Here is an 8,326-nt window from a genome sequence, read left to right as displayed (position 1 = left end):
AAAAAAAAAAGAAAAGAAAGAAAAGATAATCTAGTCTCTACCATCACTGAGTTTAAGTTTAAAGAGATGATAAATTTACACTAAAAAAACTAATTCTAGGTCAACTGATTCAAGTGATCAGAGAGGAGCAACAGTTGTGGAAGAAATTACACAAGGCTTCAAGAGAGAGGTGCATTTAGTAGGAGCTATGAGGAATGGGGAGGATTTCCAAGTGCAATATGGGAAAGAAGATTGAGAACAAAAAGGAAGAACAAGTTTAACCCACGGCTGAAACTTTAGAATTAAAGCTGTAAGTGTCTCTCTTTGTTAGTGTGTTTATGTCTGTAATTCAGAAAGGCCTCTGTAATTCAGAGAACGTCTCACTATGTGAGTGTGTAGTATTTCCCTATCACTGGGTGATTTCCACAATTTAAATTATAAAATCTCTTAGAGGAGCTCATTGTATTCTGATTGGCTTAGAAATTTTTTTAAAAAGCACATATCTAAATCGAATATTCCTAAAATTCCCAGAAATAAAGGAAGTTGTTCCTGAAATACTTTCAATGTGAAAAAAAGGTATTTTTATATAAACTAAGAATTTTTTTTAAAATTCAATTTCTTAGAATGTAGGTAAATCATTGGCAAACAAGACTAGTTCAGTAATTTCAGAGTAATAAAAAGAGCTGTTTTCTCTGAATTAGGGTTAAGTATAATTCAAACATACATTGTTATTTACTTGAATATTGTCTTTCTAAACTAATCCAGATTTGCTGAGGGAATAAGTTAGTATTACTTATACTAAATATATAAAATTACAAAAAATTTAAATTTTTGTTTAACCAAAACAAATTATTATTCTGACAAACTTTATTTTAATTTTAATTAGGTTTTTGTAGTATGTCAGCTTGAAGATAATTTCCATGATCTTTAAGTAACTTAAAACCTAGAACTGATACTAAATTGAGTTAATTAATATTCATTAGATATTAAGATCATATCTAAAAATATAAAATACTGAAATAGTGTTACTAAGTATAATTATAATTTAAGTTTATATGGTTTGCTTCTTATTTTTATATGCTACAGAGAGGATATATAATATTATATTTGGGTCTATTAATGAATGTATTTATGTTTTACTACTTTGAGAAGTTGTACTATAAAAGATGTGTAACAGTATAGAAAGTTGTAGAAGGTTCCTATTAAGGTATTTAATTGTGATGAGAGCTGGCTATATTTGATGGGTTGATTTATAAGATTGTCAGTGTCTTTCAGCTATTTTACACTGCTCTGTAAATTGCAGGTGATAAATATGCAAACTCTGTCTTATCTGGTAGAGATTGGCTTCCTTTCTCCCTGTGGAAAAACCAGTTTTGGTACCTACATGTAAATTGGACTGGAACCTGTTACTTTGTCCAAATTGTCAATCCTTCCCAAAATTTCAATTCTTTCAGATTCCTTTAGTATCTGGCTACAACCTTCCAAACTAATTTTTCCAATTTGTCTTCCTCCTGCCTGGTGGAATTCCTGAGAAGTATAACTTGACTGTCCATATCCATATTAGGACCCCAAATTGCCTTGCAGTGGCTATTTTCCCCAGGATCTGAAGAAGCCCTGCAAATTGAAGATCATTGACTTGAATAAATCTTGGAGGACTCACCATCACAGCAGACCATGCATGATCTGGAATTCTCTCTGGACAAGGCACTGCCTGGACTATTGAAGAAGTCTGGCAGAAAGCTTGGGTCATACATGTCCTTATTTGAGAGGTAACGCAGACTGTGGACAACATCACCAAAAGCATCAACATTCTATTGTAGCTCGAGTGCTTCAAGCAACTCAATGAGCAGTGCTGCATAACTGAATGATTTTCCTCCATTGGCCTGTTGGAATCCGCCAGGGTTCAACTCCTGGTTCTTTTCTTTAATACCTTTTATGTTAATATTTCCCTCTTTCATTTTCATTATCCTTCTTTTAAGATGCCTCATCTCCTGGACTCTAAAACAACTGACCTTGCCACCACCTCTCTGCAGATGGTTCAACTGGGTTTACAGGAATAGAGGCAAGAAAAAGTCCCAGAGAGGCCATGTCTTAGACCTTGCCTCACTCAATTTAGGAGGCTCAGGATCACCTCTGAGCTGTTCAGTGAGAAGCAACATTCATTTGTTCTGAACAAAAGAACAGACTGACAATGCTGAACTTTACCTGAGCTCTGTGTTCTCAGAAAACAGAGATGGCTAAGAAATTCCCCACACTTTTGTTCTCCAAAATTCCTTTACTCTTTTGTTCCAAGAAACAGCTACCAGCAAAGGTCTCCCATAGGCTGAAATAAGACATATCTTTATCCTTCTTCATGACTCTCATGAGACTGGATATCCCTTTTTTTTACCTGCCTTTATTAAAATCTAAGGCCCCCTTCTTTTTCTTAGAGAACTTACTCATTGATGAACAGTCTCCCTATTGAAATAGCTTGAATAAAATCATCTTAACAGTGTATCTTGACTTTCACACTTCCTGTTATGGGAAATAATAAGTAACCTTATGCTCACTCATTTTCTGTTGGGTGTTCTGTTTTGAAGCCCAAAACACCCCAATAGGATGTTCGTAGGCTTCAATTATAAAGAAAATGCGTGCTGTGGAAGCTGGAAATATGATCAAGAAGAAATGATTGCCTGTTATATGTGGGCACACAGGGCTTTAGAGAGGTTCAGAGAGTTTCCCGTGTCTCTCTGTGGCACTGGAGTCGTAGAATCAATCCTGAGAGGCCAAGACTTTCATAGACCCCAAAGGGGCTTTCAGATTTGAATGAAGAACAATTCAAAAGCAATCTGTGTGGATAGATGACTGAGGACCCAAAGGGCTATTAGACATCTCAGCAGATGCCAGCATAGGCGCATAACCTCACAGATGAAATGCATTCTGTACCTCTACCTAGCATTTAGGGGTATCTCCAGGGAAAAGTAGGGATGCTCTAATGGACCAAGATTAACGTTCTACCACCAGATAGGAATGATAGCTCAAAACAGAAATTATGTACACTACAGAAAAGAAAGTTAATTTGTAGATTATTTGAACCTATTGATAATGTGTAGGTCACTATCCTTCAGATGGATTCACAAACAAAACCCCACATAAACCCAAATCTTATAGTGACTAGGCCGGGAGATGGAAGTGATGTAAGTGATGCAGTAATTAGTGGGTGGAGTGAGAACAGAATTGTCTGGGCTTGAGGCTTCAGTAATCAACACTCCTCCCCCTTCGCCCATACACCCCCATGCACCAGGGAAAGAAAGTAATTGCTGGAGCTGCACGCCCACCACTGTTATTCTCGCCTCTATGTGCTTGAGTTGGCAAAGTCCTGATGGCTACAGCTAGTGTCGGCCCTGACCCCGGTGACAGGCAACCAGGCCTAGCCTTCATTCACCCTTAGTGACAACTTGAGTTGTTATACCAGTTTTCTGGCTGGGAAACAAAAAAGTGAAATAGGGCTGTACTAACTATTACAACATTTTTTATGGGTAATGGGAACAAAGCAAGAATTTGGGTAAGGTCTAGTCACTTGTGACTTATTTGCTGTATAGAAGGCCAAACTGCCTCAGACTGAAGCCTTCTTGTTTCTTCATATATCTTCAGACCTATTCATTTCCTTTTTATTCTGTGAAATATTTTTGGATACACTCCTAGAAGCGTAAGGGGTCATTTGCAATGCAATTCCCACCCTCCACCCTCATTCCCTTCTGGCTGAAGGAATTAGGTGACGAATGGGAACACATTCGTGTAGGCCAAGTTTAAACACAAAACTCCTGCCAGTGAGGCTCTGAACTCTGCCACCAGCTCTCCAGGCTCTAGACCTGGACTCAGTACCAAGGATTATTCCTGGGGCCAGGAGAACTCCAGTGGGCTCATCCAACTACACCTGACTCCCATGGATCTTGTCAATCTGATCTGGAACCAGAGCAAGACTCATGCCATTCAGGACCCACAGAGGCACAAGAGATACTGCCCCTCCCCTGCTCTTCCGCTTCCAACAACAGCCCCATACCAGGCTCCATTTGAAGGAAAAGATGTACCACATGATGAGGTAAAAAAGAGATCTTCGCTAATAATAGGAAGTAACTGAGGTCATACCACTTAAAAACCTGACAAGGGAACCAGAGCAAAAAGGCCAGAAAAGATACCCTAGTGGGTTCTGCTTTCCTCGTGGTGGCCTGATGGAGAGAAAGGAGAGACTATTCCCCTTACTCAGCCTCACCTATGGACTTGGGGATCCATCAAAGGTCCATCAGACCACTTGGGAGGCCAGTAAGATGCAAAATCCTGTCCTGAAAGCCTTGACGTCACTTAGAGGTACAACCTGTACCAAAAGTCTCCACAATTCAGACACTTCACCACCTTTCCCAGGGACCTCTGGTCTTACTATGAAAGGATATTTCAAACAGTTTACACACGCCATCTCCAGACTCAGGAGGCAAGCGGTTTGAAGATGGCCATGGAAGGACAGGGGGGCGGGCTTCAAACTGAACTCCTTCAACCTTTAGAGTCCCAGGAGGAACTTTGGAGTCTTGATATGAGTTCAGAGGGATGATGTGGCAAAAGAGATGGATGGGCTTCTGACCCCCCCACTGCAATTCAACCACAGCAATTTCATTTTATCTGTTTTATATTTGGGGCTTACAAGTAAAATGCTATTTGAGAAAAGATTCCAATGTTAGAAACAATTATTTTGAAACCTCCAAGGTAGAGGATGCATGCAGTATACCTCTCCCATCCCCACTCCCAGGCAGACCTTGAAGGAGGAAGCACATGGTTGAGGTTGGAACTGGAGCCATGAATGGTGATAAGACAGCTATCTGAAGGGCTTACGTCACTCCCCAGAACCTTTGCTTAGGTCCTCACTTTAAAGTTATCATTCTGTTGCCAAATGGGTGATGCCATATTGACACCCACCACCTAGGACCTTTTCTTAAACATCTTGACTCTTTCCATTGACAAGCTCAAAAAAGAATCCCCTCTGTTGCCTATAAGGTTGGTTCTAATCAACCAGAACCTAACAAATGCTTAGAAAGCAGTAGAATCTCATTAGATGTTTGTTGAATGAAAGAATTCCAAAGCAAGATACAAAAATGGAAAGGGAACAGACAGACACATATTTTGCCCCCTAGCAATTGATAAAGATAATTTCAGTTTTCAAGGAAGATTGCCCACTACAAACATTGGTGTGGCTCTACCCTTTCAGGTCAAAGAGTCTACCATTATCTTAATCTTTTTTTTTTTTTTTAAGATTTTTATTGGGGAATTGGGGGGGATGGGAACAGTGCTGGGGAATCGGGGGAAGGGGAACAGACAAATTGCTGTCGTTTTGTTCTTCAATCTAGTTGTGGAGGACGTCGCTTCACTGGCCCAAGGTGGCACCATCATTGCGCTCTTCCTGGGCGAGGCAGATCAGTCGCCGGCTTCTGGACGGCCGCTCACTGCGGCTGCTGGCCGCTCACGCTGGCTGCTGGCTACACACGGTAGCCCATGGCAACCCACTGCCACAGGGACTGCAGCCTACGCCGTCGCTGGCGATTCACAGCAGCCAAGCTCCAGGTCGAGCTGTTGTTCAGCATCTTAGCTGTAGAGGGCAGTGTCACTGGCCCTCATATGTGGGATCCGAACCGGGGCCCTCTGGCATCCCAAGCCAGCTCTTAACCAACGCGCCACTCGGCCGGCCCTATCTTAATCTTTTTATAATTAGATAGGAAAAACTATGCACCAGGGTTCCTGTTATGAAGAACATTGTATTTTGGCCTGAAGGTTGTGGGAGATGGGATGAAAAATTTGAAGTTCCAACAGGTAACAGGAAATAAGGAAAAGTGCCTTAGGCTGGATATTGCATGAAGGATGAATTTGAGAAGAGGAATGTCTGAAAGTGGACTTTGGCATGACTGCTGTAAATTTTTTCCTCTAACTCCTTTAAGAAATCTTTCATAAAACCTACAATGCTTATTTGTGCTTTTGTGTGAGTGAATTCTTTTAGACGTTGACTTTCATATCTGGTTGTGGTCATCCTTGGTGCAACACAAAAGGCAGCACTAGAGGAAGACAAAAACCTAAAGACAAACAGGCCATGAGAAAATAAGCCATCAGGAAACAAGTGTTAGGGGGCGGGGGACAGAGGGTTTCCCCAGGCTGTGAAATTGGAGCTGTGAGGTGAGTTCAGCGGGCTCTTGTGGGTCATGGAAGCCCTAGTGGACTTCAGAGCTACAGTATGATAAATTAGTGTCACAATCCTTCCCGGGCTTCCCACTGTCTAAAGTCCATACTCCTTGGTGGGAGAGGGGCTTCTCCTCTGAATACCTTTCTATCTTTCTTCAGCTATCTTTCTATTTTCCTCCTAAAGTGGCATCACATCTCTTCCACAGATTACTCAGCTAAGACTGGAATTTTCAAAACAACTAAATGTTAGGGGGAAAAAACACACGAGTATAAATCAGTTAAATGATGCAATTCCCAGACCACAGAGCTCTGAACCTTTGTATGGATGACACACATAAAGCCCATTGAAACCTGGCCTCCTCAGCTCTCCATTTTCATCTCTCCCAGCACTCATACTTGTTACTGTGCATGGCAGCATCACCACCCTTAAGAAGACTAAATGACCTCCCTCCCACACCACTGGGTGGAACTTACCACTCTTTATTCCATGCCTCATCAGAGCATAGCACTTCAAAACACTTTGTGCCAATATTTATTTACATGCTTTCCTCTTCCAATAGATTGTGAGTTTCTAAACTCAGAACCTAACAAATGCTTAGAAAGGAGTACAATCTCAATAAATGTTTGTTGAATTGAAAGAATTCCAAAGCAAGATATAAAAGCGGAAAGGGAACAGACAGGCTAGGTTAGAATGCCAATTCTGCCACTTATAGGCTGGATAGCTTTGCAAAGTTTTCTTAATCTCTCATGCCTCATCCATTAATAACAGCTGCTTTGTAGAGAAATTGAAAGTATATCAAGTACCTGGCCCAGAGTAGGTACATAATAAATAAGTGGATGCTATTAATCAGCAGGCTGGTGGTTTTCAAGATTTTTATTTTTTAGTAGTGTGACCCTTAAAAAAATGAAATACTTCACAGAACTAAGTAAGAACAAAGCTGCTCTAACTTAGGGGTAGAGCCTCAGGGCCCCCTTCTTTTTTTTCAACTTTTATTAAACAAACCAAATCCAAGAACTTCTCAATGCCTTACTAGAGGATTGCCTCACAACCGAACCATCATTTCTGGAGGGGTAGAAACCATAGCTTCAGGCACATGACTGAAGTTTGGCCATGTCCTGTCATAAATGCTCCACCACCACCAGGGACAGAAGGCTCTGCATGAGGACTTCTGCCCAAACCTGCCTACGAAAGGTACTTCTTCAGCTCCTCCACCATCTCTGGCAGGTCGGGGAACTTGAGTTTGCGTGGGGGCCCCTTCTTAATCCCAGTCCAGAGCTCTGCACTGCTGCTGTCTGGGCGCAGCAGCGTCACCTCGAAGCTGCCCCGCCGAGGCTTGGCCGGGTTCACCTTTACTGCAAGCTCGGGGGCCTCCAGGCGCAGCGCCTGGCTCAGGGCTGCGGCGTTGCGCCCGCAGACGTGTCAACTCGTGCAATGCTCGATAACCACGGTCGCTTCCTCCACTCCATTCTGGCCGCCAGCCAGCTTCTCTCGCTTGTCGGCGGCCGCGACCACCGCCGCCTCCAGGGCCGCCTTCTTGATGCAGCTCATTTTCCAGAAGAACCCAGGGATCCCAGAGCACAAAGTAAAACCTACTGCCTTATGCCAGCATGGGAAACATACAACTGGTAACATAAGAGATGATTTTACATGCCATAAAGACATAGCATGAAATAACACTGATACCTATATTAAAAAAAAATTATTCCATTCTCAATACTTTTTAACTTTTTCTGATTCTTTAGGGGAAATGTCTCAGTTTGGGGCTAATATATATTTTCCTCCTCCTAAGTCTCCAGTATTCAAAGACAACTGACCACAGCCTCAGAACCTTCAGCAGCCAACAGTGCCTAGCTAGAATTTAACACTACGGATTTGTTCAGTCCCATCTCTACTTGTAGCACGCTCTGTAAATGGGGGCAAATTACCGGACAACAAACTTCACTTACTGTATTCGTAGAATGAGGGTAATAGTGACTGTTCATTTTGAGGATTAATACGGGTTCATTCTAAATACAGTAAGTCCCCGACTTAAAACATTCGAGTTGCGAACTTTCACAGATATGAACGGATCTAGCATTATGAACATTCGTAGCTGCGAACAAATTGTGGAAGTAACTCACGTGTCTCCAGATGTTGTCACAGCTGTGC

General features: G+C 42.0%; 1 pseudogene; it reads right to left on the bottom strand.

Moving 5' to 3' along the window:
- Positions 1 to 7,360: 7,360 nt before the first annotated feature.
- Positions 7,361 to 7,726, bottom strand: LOC109383243 (selenoprotein H pseudogene; annotated as a pseudogene).
- Positions 7,727 to 8,326: the final 600 nt, after the last annotated feature.

This window comes from Hipposideros armiger, unplaced genomic scaffold (assembly GCF_001890085.2).
Source record: "Hipposideros armiger isolate ML-2016 unplaced genomic scaffold, ASM189008v1 scaffold_79, whole genome shotgun sequence".
NCBI lineage: Eukaryota > Metazoa > Chordata > Mammalia > Chiroptera > Hipposideridae > Hipposideros > Hipposideros armiger.
The sequence above is the reverse complement of the archived record's forward strand: the minus strand, read 5'-3'. Positions and strand labels throughout refer to the sequence as shown.